At 41.3% G+C, this 13,485-nt stretch overlaps 1 pseudogene; it reads left to right on the top strand.

The window, feature by feature from the left end:
* Window positions 1–8,631: 8,631 nt before the first annotated feature.
* LOC149244751 (indole-3-acetic acid-amido synthetase GH3.5 pseudogene) lies at window positions 8,632–9,625 on the top strand (annotated as a pseudogene).
* The last annotated feature ends 3,860 nt before the right edge of the window (window positions 9,626–13,485 follow it).

Below are 13,485 nucleotides of genomic sequence, written 5' to 3'. Positions count from 1 at the left end.
AATGGTGCGAGTTCCATAAGAGCTCCACTCATAACACAAGTGAGTGTCGGGCCAAACAGTCACTGGTGGCTGAGCTAAAGGTTTCAGAATCAGATGCATGTTCCGACTCTGAGTCAGAACCCGATAAGGGGTATGAAAAAGGGAAGCAGATCATTGATGCGGATCCCAGCGCCACTGTTGCTACCGCAAAGATCCAGAAAAATGAACCCGAAGATCCAGAGGAGGAGGAGCGTCTCTTCCACTCCCAGATGTGGGTCAAGGGCTCCCCGATACAGTTCATTGTTGATAGCGGGAGTCAAAAGAACCTCATTTCGGCAGAGGTCGTGAAGCGGTTGGGCTTACCGACCACAGCACATCCACAACCATACACCATTGGGTGGCTTTACCAAGGGCGAGATCTTCGCGTGAGCCAGCAGTGTCGCCTTCCATACAACATCAAGCCCTTCACGGATGAGGTATTGTGCGACATTGTTCCCCTTGAAGTTTGTGATGTATTACTAGGACAACCATACTTGTGGAAGCGACATGCTGTGTATGAATCAAGGCCCCGTGCTGTTATTATTACATTGGGAAATAAGTTGTTCAGGATACCAGAGGTACCACCACCTGCCGCCATCTCTTTGATTACTGCAAAACAATGCAGTAAGATCATTTCCAAAACCAGGAAATTTGTTTTTCCTGATGATACGCCCTCAAGGGAAGAAGAAGACAGTGGTCGCGGCCTCCAAACGAGGTCCCTCTGCACGGCAGCTACAAATGGACAAGATTGTGGAGGAGTACAAAGACATCTTCACCTCCCCGGCAGGGGTTCCTCTGCACTGTCAAGTCAAGCACTCCATTGATCTGACCCCAGGTGCGCCGCTACCCAATGGACCAATTTATCGGCGCTCCGTTCTGGAGAACAATGAAATCAAGAGGCAGATTCAGGAGCTCCTACAGAAAGGTCACATCCGTCCGAGTTCTTCGCCCTGTGGGAGCCCGATAGTGTTGGTACAGAAGAAGGATGGGACGTGGAGACTCTGTATTGACTATCGGGCGCTGAACAAGATCACTCTCCGTAATAGGTACCCGATCCCGCGGATTGATGACCTCCTAGACCAACTAAAGGGGGCGAAATATTTCAGCAAGATCGATCTGAAGTCAGGATATCACCAGGTACCAATTGAACCCTCAGATGTGTGGAAGACTGCCTTCAAATCCAAGGAGGGCCTCTTCGAATGGTTGGTCATGCCTTTCGGATTGACGAATGCTCCTACAACCTTTATGAGGCTAATGGATGACATCTTGCGGCCATTCACCAACTCCTTTGTAGTAGTATACTTGGATGACATTCTGATCTTCAGCCAGAGTTGGGAAGAGCACCTCCACCACATCCGACAGGTTCTCCAAACACTGCGGCAACACAAGCTATGTGCCAATTTGGAGAAATGCACTTTTGGCATGACCGAGGTCCAGTATCTGGGATACATCATTGATGAACAGGGGGTGCATGTCGATCCAGCCAAGGTCCAAGTCATTCGGGATTGGCCCTCTCCAACCACTCTAACAGAGCTCCGCAACTTTCTAGGTCTTGCCAACTTCTACCGCAGGTTTGTGTTGGGATTTTCTCATATTTCTTGGCCCTTGAGTCAAGTCACCAAGGGCGGGGCGAAAGCAAAATTCTTTTGGTCTGAATCTCAACAGAAGGCATTCAGGGAGTTGAAGGATCGCCTCTGCACGGCACCAGTGCTCGCGTTACCAGATTTACAACAACCATTTGAGGTCGAGACAGATGCCTCTGACTATGCTATTGGGGCAGTCCTTACTCAACATGGACATCCAGTGGCATATCACAGTGAAACACTTTCAGACACAGTCCGGAAGTACCCCACTTATGATAAAGAGATGTATTCCATTGTACAGGCCTGCCGACAATGGAAGCATTACATTTTGGGGAAGGAAACGGTCATCCACACAGACCACCGACCTCTGCAATTCATACAGACCCAAGGGAAATTGTAGAATGATCGCCATCAGAAGTGGTCTACATACCTGCAACAGTTTCACTTGAATATCAAGTATAAAAAGGGCAGCACCAATAATGTTGCAGATTGCCTCAGTCGACCACCGATCATGGCGCTAACCACCGTGCTCAACTCTTGCGGGCACGAGACTTCTGATTGGCCACTTCTCTACAAAAGCGACCCAGAATTCGGCCACACATACCAGACACTCTTGGAGGGTCGGCAGGTTGCAGATTTTCACCTCCAGGATGCCCTATTATGCCACCTCGGTCACCTTTGTGTTCCTTCAAGCGAGCGTGCCAAGATGATTTGGGAAGCACACTACAGTCGGGCTGCTGGGCATTTCGGGGTCGAGAAAACAGTGGCAGTACTGCAAAACTATTTCTATTGGCCGAATCTTCGACAGGATGTTGGGAAGTACATCCGATCATGTACTGCCTGTGCCATTGCCAAACCGACCATTAAGAAGCAAGGCCTCTATACCCCGTTGCCTACCCCTAGTCGACCTTGGGAATCCATCTCCATGGATTACATGTCAGGCCTTCCTTCCACTAAGCATGGAAATGACTGTGTTTTTGTGGTCGTCGACAGGTTCTCAAAGATGGCCATTATGATGGCCTGCAAGAAGAATATCACAGCAGAAGCCACTGCTAAACTCTTCTTTGAACGAGTGTGGGTGCACTTTGGGATCCCACAGTCTATCATCTCAGATCGGGACAGTCGGTTTCTCAGCACATTATGGTCCAGTCTCTGGTCAATGCTGGACACCAAACTCACGAAGTCCACAGCCTTCCATCCTCAAACTGATGGCTAGACAGAGGTTGTCAACAGGATGATTGTGCACATTCTGCGCATGTATAACTCAAAGCATCCACGCACATGGGACGAGAGCCTCCCCTATGTTCAGCACAGCTACAACCGAGCTCTTCACAGCTCCACTGGCCATAGCCCTTTTCAGGTGGGTTTAGGATTCCAGCCACTATGCCCCATTGATGTGGCCATGCCACTTGCAGCTACTCACATGAATTCAGCTCATGTCCAGTCCGAAACAGATAAGGCCACCAGCTTCATTGAGCGCATCCAACATATTCGCCAGCAGGTCCATGACATTCTTGAGAAATCAAATGCCAAGTACAAGCAGCGACATGATCAACACCGGGTGCCACACAAGTTTCAGGTGGGCGACAAAGTCTGGTTGCATTTGCAAAAGGAACGCCTTACTGGAGCCTATCGGAAATTGAGACCACTTCGATATGGTCCTTACACCATTACTAAGGCTATGGGAGACAATGCATTTGAGCTCAGCATTCCCCCATTCCTTGGCCTGCACCCAGTGTTCAATGTGGACCGCCTTCGGCCATACTTTCCACCATTGCTAGACACATCCGACATTGCAGAACAGCTCAAACCCACAGAATTAAATCCCGATTGCATGGAACAAGCTGCAACTGATCGGATCATGGACACACAGATCAAGAACACTCGCCAACAGCATATCCAACTGTATCGAGTTGTCAAAGCAGGCCAACTCCTTCAGCAGGGCAAGTGGCTCACCAGGGAACAAGTTCAGCAGAGGTTTCCTCATCTCATGGAGGAGCTCAACGCAATGGGGACCATTGCTTCCTAAGGGGGGAGGAATGATCCAGGTGGATATTGGTGGCCACCTGCCAGGTCCACCTGGACCCCCACCATTGTCTTTCTCAGCATTTTCAGTTTCCTTAATTGTAGCACAGTTTACTATTTTTAGCAGTTTTTCGGGTCCTGAACTTCCGGAGCCGTTTTGAGGCCCTAAACGACGTTTTTTTGGAATTCTGGGGTGATCGAGCCCTATGTTGCCTCCCAAAGTGGTAGTACTCGGATAGATCTTTCTAACGAGCTATCGTACGCGTCAAACGGAGATCGTATGCCAAAGTTACGACCCCAGGAAATTGATGTACCAATTTACCCAAACGGGGCCCACAATTTGGCGTTTCATCTTCTAGGGTTAGGTTTCGGTATGTGAAGGGTTTTCCATTGTTTCTCAACAATAAATAGGCCTTCGAGCCTCATTGTAATACAGTTCAGAACAGTTCAGAGGCATGTAGCCATCACATCTCTTCTCAGAGATAAGCTACCATCGCCCTAGCTAGTTTATTGCCATTTCTGTTTGTAAGCATATGTCAGTATTTTCCATTAATGAAATGAAGTATTATTTCCGCTGCATCTTTGTGTATATGGTTATCTCTGTAATTTGTTGCGTTCCTGTTTAAATCTGGATCAATTTTTAATTCCCCTTGTTAGGTTATGACTCAGAGTCGGAACATGCATTTGAAGCCTTCATTTCAGCAATTAGTGACTACTTGGCTTGATACTGACTCATGTTGTCAGTGGGGATATTATAGAACTCACTTCATTTTCTTATGTCCTTCTTTATCTTCATGGTGTTATTCATTGCTTGCTACTTCGACAGGTTGTCTTGGGTCACCCTACCTTAGCTTTATCCTTTGTTCTATGGTTTGGGGGTGATCTTACCCTACTTTTGATTCGTACATCTAAAGGCGTACTTCTTTTGTTTAAATTTTTGTTCAATATTGGCAGCATATTAGTATGTTGCACCAAGCGAGGAGATGTCCATGAACACCATTTCTTCCTAAATGTATTTGTGCAAATAGTTGGGGTACTTGAGCGCCATATGTGTCTCAGAGTCTTTGATACCCAAATTTATGCGTAGAGTATGAAAAATATTTGTGAGCTCATGCACATCTTGGTCCCTTTGATATTGTAGTGTGGTCCACTATATGGACTTTGCCTCATAGCTACCCACAAGATAATATTGTTCCTTGAAAGAGTTCCAAGAGGGGGAAATTGTAAATAGAGAGGTTTCCTCAACCCTTTTCTCACCAGTCCTTGACATGGGGAGCAACCTTAAGCATGCAAAAGTAATATTCTCCCTATTGGAGAAACTATGGACTGAAAAGTAACCTTCAAACATATTCAACAATTTATCTAAAACATATGCATCTATTTGACCTTCAAATATAGGGATATAGAATTTTACTTGTACCTTGAAGGTGGAAGCACCTCCAAATTGACTGTTGGATGAAGATGCGTCGCCAGTGGGTATTCGTTGAAGGATATAGGCAAAGTTGTCCATCATTGTGTTCCTTTGTCATTCAAGGGCTTCTTCGAGCAATGTTTTTAAAGTATCTCTTGCTCCCTTGTCTTTCTTTTCTTCCACCATGGGAGGCTATCAGGGTTGGCAAGGCCAGTCTTGCAAAGGTTCAACTAGTTCAAGCCCTAACTACTTATACCTCAATCTTGTTGGGGACATGCATAAAAAAACAGAGAAAGTGTAAGTAATATAATAAACTAATAAACCACTCATAAAATAAATAGAAGAAATATACCCAAACGAGACATGGCGGAAAAGGCATGAGAGACTTTCTTGTAGTCTCTCATTCTCACGAATTTTTCTATTTTTTAAATAATGTTTATGATACATATAAATACATGAGCAATTTGTCTCAATATAGTGCATCTATCTTGAACAAACTTGGTTGAGATACATTCTCAACAAAACACTAATCTAGGAGAACTAGTTGGAGAGAATCTCTCATCCTAACTAAACTCCCTAGTTTGAGGAACTAACTCCTAATTCTCAAGATTTGATTTATTTAATTATAATTTGGATTTATAATTGTTTTATTATGAGAGTGGGGCTAACATTCCCCCCCTCAATGATAAATCCAAAATAAGAACAAGGAACCCTCTTCCAAGTTCTCAAGTTGATCCTCAAGAAACATTTTCCTAAAAAACCGCCAAAGTTGGATGCTGAAGAAACTGCAATATGAAGAGACCATGAATCAGCTACATGTCTGATTCATCTATGAATTTTGCTTGACAGCTCCATCACGTGCCAAGCTTCAAAAGGATCCAACTGTCCTTTTCTTGAAATCAACATCCTATGTCCACTGAAAAAATTTGATGAATGCCCACTGGCGTATTTGTTTGTCTATTGACAAAAGTTGATGAACGCCCATTGGTGAATCTGCTGATGATGATCACCCACTAGCTGATGACATTGAAAAATAAGTCACTGTTACTTTTGCTGTGTTTGAAAACTGCTCACTGTTGACTTTGTTGTCGATTGCCCACTGGGGAATTTATTGATGCTCACTCGCTGATGAAAATGCCCACTGGCTGCTTCGCTGATGTTTTCGAGACTTTCAGTCTGACAACCACAGTTAATTTCATTGAAATTTTCCCCCCTTTGTCAACTAAAAGGAGAGACAATCTTCGTCAAATTATTTCTAAACTCCCCCCCTTAAAGTGTACAAGTGTTTCACTAGTGTACTCCCCTATTCAACTGCACGAGAGTACCATCTTCATTTTTACTGTTGGCTGCAAGATGTGTGAGTGAATTCGATTGTAAAACTTATACAATCTTCTGACCATGGTTGACCATTCCCAAGGATCAATCCATGAATAATTGATCTTCAATAGGTTTGATTGTTGTTGTTTGCTGCATTACACTGATGAATGACTCTTCTTGCCACAATGGTGACAAGGATGGAGATCAAAACATTGATCTTCAATGTGACCTTTTCTTTGACAATGTTTGCATGTGGGTTTGTCTTCAACTTTCTCATCACTTGTTGATGTTATTTGATCAAGAAATCCTGCACTGATGAACTTGATTGGCTTAGAATAATCGGGGATATGCAAGTTGTTTTCGTCTTTTTCATATCCTTATCCTCGTTGATTTTTGTTACTTTGGAGTTCTTCCCACGACTTGATTATTGGTTTGGAAGAAGCAAGTTAAATTTGACCATGAACAACTTCTACACTTGAAGTTGTTTGGATGAGTGATTTGGAATCAACATCTTTATCTTCATTTGTATGGTTGAATGACTTGGAAGCAACACTCTTATGTTGTAGCTCATCTCTTTGTAGTTGCAACTCTAATTGAAGGAACTCAATTGTTTCATGTGCATGTTGTAGATTCATTAAAATATCAACAAGAGTTGCTTTTCTGACTTTCACCATGTCTTCAACAGTTGAGAGGATCAAATTGTTAAGAATCTATAACAATTGAAAGCTTTTCGCCATGTGAACTTGTTGGAACTCACGCTCGCTTGCTGTAGATATGAATAATCTTGATTGTTGTTTGAATATTTTCTTTCGTTAAAGTTGAACTCGCTTAGTTTCAGGCTCGCTTGATGTTGTGAGATTTTCACTTGCTTGAACTCACTCACTTGATTGATAAAAAAAGGGTGTCGAACACTATCGAAAACACACCAAAGAGAAACACTTACAATGATTTGAATGACTCATTTAAAAAACAATGGGTTCACTGGACTTATTTGACTCCCTATCAATTCAAAGCTTGGGTGCCGGTTTCAACTGAGAATGCACCCTTACAATTAAACTCGATGTGACTTTGATTACAAGCCAACTTACAAATTATGATTTGCAAATTACAATTTTGTATTGAGCTTATTAAAAAAATGGTGCAAGTTCATTTTCCAAACAATTTCTTTTGAATTGATGCAAATGTTGTGGATGTAGATGACAACTTCATTAACTTGATTGGATGTTGATGTAGAATCATCTTTGGCAACTTGATTGTTGCTTGTTGATTGTTTGTAGTTCACTTGATTACATAAACTTGAATGAAAATGATTATGTGCATGCAATTCCCTAATTTTTTGTGTGCTACATGTGTACCATATTAGAAGGATACCACATGAAGGTTAGTGTCAAAACTAGACACAAAACAAAAACAATATCAAGAATCATGTGCGATCACAAACACTCTCACAGTGTACCTAAGATCCCCTTATTCAATTTCGGGCGGATCTAGGACACTTCAACAACACAAAAAAATTATGTCTTTATTAAGTATTGAAGTACATCAACCTTTCATCTTTGAGGAAAATTGTCTTCAAAATATGGATGTTCACTTACTCAATCTCTCTCAAAGTAAAATATTACTTTGGAGTGCAACAATGACTTTCTCTAAAAAAAAAAAATCACTTATCACTCAAAATACAAAACATGCCACTTTACATGTATTTATAAAGGGTCATGCATTATGAAAAAAATGAATTTATGAAAATGTTGAATTTTCTGTAAAAGAGATGAGTAAATTTTATCGAATGAACACTGCACTTTGACCAATATCCAGTTACCAGGACATGTATCGCCATCACAGTCGTATCTCCATTGCTCCTCCATGCAGGGTCAAATGTCATGTTCATTTGTAGAATCAACAACTATTAAAATTCCGTTGCTCTCTTTTAATTTGACGGTGGGAAAAATATTTTGGCAGCGTTCATTCACGTTTGACTAGATTATAACCGCGATTGGAAGCAGAGAGCTATGTTGGGATTTTCTGGAGTTGTGAATGGACTTTCTCTGAGATACTTTAGCCGACGAATATGGTGAATTTTGCAGCCTTCTGTTGCGCAACGTTGATTGTAATTAGGCATTGAACGAGTGGCTTTCACGTCTCTGCATACAGTGATGATCACTCCATCATGTGCTGGGTGCATTCATTATGGATTCACACTTTCAATACCATTAATTAAGTTCTCCAACGCACATCTAATGTCGATTTCATACCTCTCTAAAATGTTGGTTGGGAATCTTAATGAGAAATGCTGATACCGAATATCTGAAGAAATACGACCTCAACGGGTGAACTGTTAGAGGAACTTTCAAAAAATATTTACCTGTCATCACAATGATGATCTCAAGTCTGAGATTCATTGTATTACTAACGAAGACACTTCCCCCATCCTTTCTGCGCATCTAGTTTCAGAATTCCTCATGATTTCTAGAACCTCTGCTGGTGAGCAGAAATTGATGCCCACTATCTAAGAGGAATTAGAGAGGAAAACTCTTCTGTATAGTCTTCTCATGCCCATCATGAATCAATACATGCAAGGACTTGACAGGGAAAGGGAATGTATTTTTTCTTCATAAAACTAGAGGCGAAGACTCCAGGAGGGTTGCTAGCATGTCTCGTTCTGACAAGCTATTACAAGAGCCGCTACTTCCAGGAGAGGCCTTATGACCCTTACAATGTTTACACCAGTCTAAACACGATAGTCCTCTGTCTGGATGCCTACCAGAGCATGTACTCTCAACTTCTATGCAGCCTCCTTCAAAACAATGAAGTCTTGAGGATGGGAGCCATTTTTGCTTCTGGGTTCATCAGAGCCATACGGCTCCTGGAAGTGCACAGGAAACAATTTTTCCTGGACATAAAAACCAGAAGTCTCAACAGAGAGGTGACTGCTTCATCGGTCAGAGATGCAGTCAGGGAGCTTCTGCACCCTAATCCAGAGTTGGCTGATTTTTTTGAAAGGCAATGTTCAGTCCAATCTTGGCAAAGAATTATAACTCGCCTATGGCCTAACACCAACTACATCGATGTGATTATGACTGGTGCAATGGCTCAATATATTTCTACTTTGGATTACTACAACGGCGGGCTACCCCTGGTATGCACCATGTACACTTCCTTTGAATGCTACTTTGGACTTAACTTGGAGCCTCTTTGTCGACAACTCAATGTTGCAAGCACTTGATCCATTCCAAATGTCGAGAGAACCAACGGAGGAGCACTCTGTCTATGAACAGAATCAGAGATCCACCACGGCAACAATGAAATAAAGTTTCATGATGGCCCTCGGTGCTGCCACAAGCTTTGTTTAGAAGATTTTCGGTGAGATCGTTCGTGCCACCCCTTGAAGTCAATAAGAAATAAATGCACACACAAGACAAATAAAAAATTCCACACGACGAACAACAGCCTGTTGCGGATTTCGAGAATTCGACTATAAACCCTAGAGCCTTTGAATGTCTCTTAGGTCAAGGGTTCAAACCTCAGGCATTCGCAAGCATTACAATTTTAGTGCCCTACGCAGATCAAATCAGTCGTGGTCGACAATCACACCACAAAAGCATTCAGGCCCTAAGAACTATAAAGCTCTGATACCACATGTAAGTAATCTAATAAACTAATAAACCTATCATAAAATAAATAGCAGAAATATACCCAAACCAGACATGGTTGAAAAGGCATCAGAGACTTTCCTGTAGTCTCTCATTCTCATGAATTTTTCTATTTTTTAAATAATGTTTATGATACATATAAATGCATGCGCAAGTTGTCTCAAGATAGTGCGTCTATCTTGAACAAGCTTGGTTGAGATACATTCTCAACAAAACACTAATCTAGGAGAACTAATTGGAGAGAATCTCTCATCCTAACTAAACTCCCTAGTTTGAGTAACTAACTCCTAATTCTCAAGATTTGATTTATTTAATTATAATTTTGGATTTATAATTGTTTTATTATGAGAGTGAGGCTAGAGCTGACTGCATTGATACCACTGATTCAGTCTTATGAAGGAAGGAAATGAAATACAGATATGAACAAAAACATAGAGATACAACGAAAACAAAATTTCAATTCATTAATAACAAATTACTGAAAATTGTTTACATGAAGAATGGAAATAAGCTAGCTCAGGCGATGGTAGCTTATCTTTGAGAAGAGATGTGGCGGATACATGCCTTTTGAACTATGTTAGAATGAGGATCAAAGGCCTATTTATTATTGAGAAACAATGGAAAACCCTAAACATCCAAAATCCTAACCCTAGGAGATGAAGCACCAAAAATCTACGAGCCTTGTTAGGGTAAATTGGTACATCAACTTCCGGGGGTCATAACTTTGACATATAATCTTCATTTGATGCTTAAGATACCTCGTTAGAAATATCTATCCAAGGACTACAACTTTTAACTTCAAACCCTAATTTTACTCTCTATGTTTGCTTTTTTTCCAAAAAAATGTCGTTTAGGGCCTCAAAACGGCTCAAGAAGTCCAGGACCCAAAAAACTACCAAAAATAGTAAAATGCACTACAATTAAGGAAACTGAAAGAAACAATGGTGGCGATACAATTGGATTAGTTGTGGCCACCAATATACATCTAGATTAGAATCCCACCAAAGTTAAGCTAATTTGATCACCTGAAACCCTCACTTGCGGAACACTTACTCGTGCTTCCAAAAAAATGTCAAAAGAGAAAATCATAATCCATGCCTTCCCTTCCTCTCATTCTTCCTTTATATCTTTCAAATGGTTCTTAATACCATCAAATAATTCCACTAGAAAATAACATCAAAAAATACCTTGGGTAGTTACCATGTCCTTAGAATCCCCTTCTTATGCAGAATCTACGAATGCAGACATAAGTATCTTCCCTAGGCCTAATGGATTGACCTAGAAAAATATAAGGGAAAAGGGAATAATGTTTTCCTTAAAGTAAATAGATAATGGGATGAAGCCTACCTAGAATTTGGCGTATGCTTCGCAACTTCATTAGCTCGAATGCTCTAATCCTAGCTCTGATTGCTATAATTAGAACCTACACAGTCAGATAACACAAGCCAACAATCCACGAAATCTATGTAGCATCATCTAATCAATTTATTAAATAGATCAACATGGTATTGAAATATATGAAACCATAACATCATATATAGGAAAACAAAGAACTCTTTGCATTAATAGAAATGGAATGAGTTACAACAAAAAATAGGCACTGATCTTATAGAAGAGCTCCTCCAAGTTGACTTGTCCTTTCCTTGTCACAAAGTGCACCTCTAATCACCTTAACGCATGGAAATATATCTCTCGCAATAGTAGCATAAGTGTAGAATCACTCTCCAAAAGCCAACCCCTTGCCTATGGATGGCAGTAAATATATCAGTGAAGGAGGTAGTTCATGAATTCTTGTCCTTTTACCAATCCGGGCTTGATATCCACTCTTGATGGGAGGGTGAGATAAAGGGATAAGGGATGAAAAATCCAAGGTAGGATAAGATAGGATTTGAGAATTTTCTCTGAGCTAAATGGTTACAACAGATCCTGGAAGATTATGGATGAGGAAGCTTCAAGATTCTTTCTCTTTTTCCCAAATTTCTAGAATCAGTGCACCCCCAACACTAAGCAACTTGCTGGTGATCAACCCAAGTGTAGAGTAGGGAAACTTGGTAGTCAACGTTGGCTAGTAGGATACCAAGGTGTGTTGGTCCTTAAAATTACTGAAACAAGGTGTTTTCAGGTAGAAACACATGGATTAGAATGATTCATGCTTAGTGATTTGTGCAAGGATGATGAAAAAGGGGTCAAAGGATGTTGATTGATCCAGTTGAAGACCTATTGACCAAATGTGACAAAATGGCCTATAACAGATTGCCCCCTATTGGATTGAAGGGGCCTAACCCAGGTTCAACATTAGTTAGCCAAACAAATCCCCACACTACTGGCCCTTTCAACATCAGCCTGTGGAGCGCGAACTAAAGTTTCACCGAAAGAAGTATGGGGGGATGTTGGAACTAAGTTTCTGCACCCTTGAGATGGATGTGATGTCGGTTTATTCCAGCTATACTTGCCTTTGCATAGGTTTCTTAGCCCTCTTCTCCACCCTTCAGTACCTTCGCGAAAGGGTACAATTGGCTTTTGCGCAGCCCTAACCTGGGGCTAAGGTACTTCCGCGCTACTAGGGCAGCGAACTGCAATATCTACCAAACTAGGCTAAGTGTCTTACTTATCTTATTAACTGATATTAGTTAGCTTTGCGTAAACAAGTATTCTTACTTGTGTTCACTTAATCAACACATTTATATACATTCGCACATCATATAAGCATTATAAGTGAAATTCATACCCAACATAACAAGTTCCATAAACTAGAAAGAAAGACGCATAATTTGTAGAATACTTCTCTTTATTGATAATTACGGAAAATTACAGACTCGACTTGCCCTGCGCACTTAACTGCAGGGATTCGCGCACTCAGCCGTGGACTTCTACCCTAGGCCTCTGCGCACTCAGCTACAGAGCCTCTACCTACGACTTAGACTTCTGCTTAGAGATATCACTTTATTACATGTTTGATGTCTCTTTCTACTTAGAGCTTAGCTCTTTTTATACAATCCCATGGTCCGCGAACCATGGGTAGATCTTCTACAGCCGACATTACATTTCCAAAATAAGGGCGGACAACCCTATGACTCTTTAACATCTATGCACTCCGCGACCATAATATGTGGAGTCTTTACACTTGGATTACAAAGTTTGACGAAAATATCGGCTATAAGCCCGAAAATTGCCCTTGGGGGATCTCGTGCCCAACAGGCTCCCAACACAAACATCGTGACTCGCCCTTGAGTCACTCTGCAGGTGCGGAGATCTTAGCGCGAAGACTTATAATGACCTTGGTAACTTTTCACGAGAGTTATGGCGACAGGGAAACTTTCACAATAAGACAACTATATAGCCAGTAAGTATATATTGAATATTGAAAAATATCCTAGCTGGTATTTGGAGACTAAAATGTAGAGTTCTGGAACATAATGATGAATTATTTATCAATTATTTGAACTTGATTGGAGATTTCAAGAAACACTCATACTAGAGT

This window comes from Pinus tabuliformis, chromosome 8 (assembly GCF_031772625.1).
Source record: "Pinus tabuliformis cultivar Carrire ecotype Pingquan chromosome 8, CPIR1, whole genome shotgun sequence".
Taxonomy (NCBI): domain Eukaryota; kingdom Viridiplantae; phylum Streptophyta; class Pinopsida; order Pinales; family Pinaceae; genus Pinus; species Pinus tabuliformis.
This window is presented reverse-complemented; position numbering and strand designations above follow the sequence as displayed.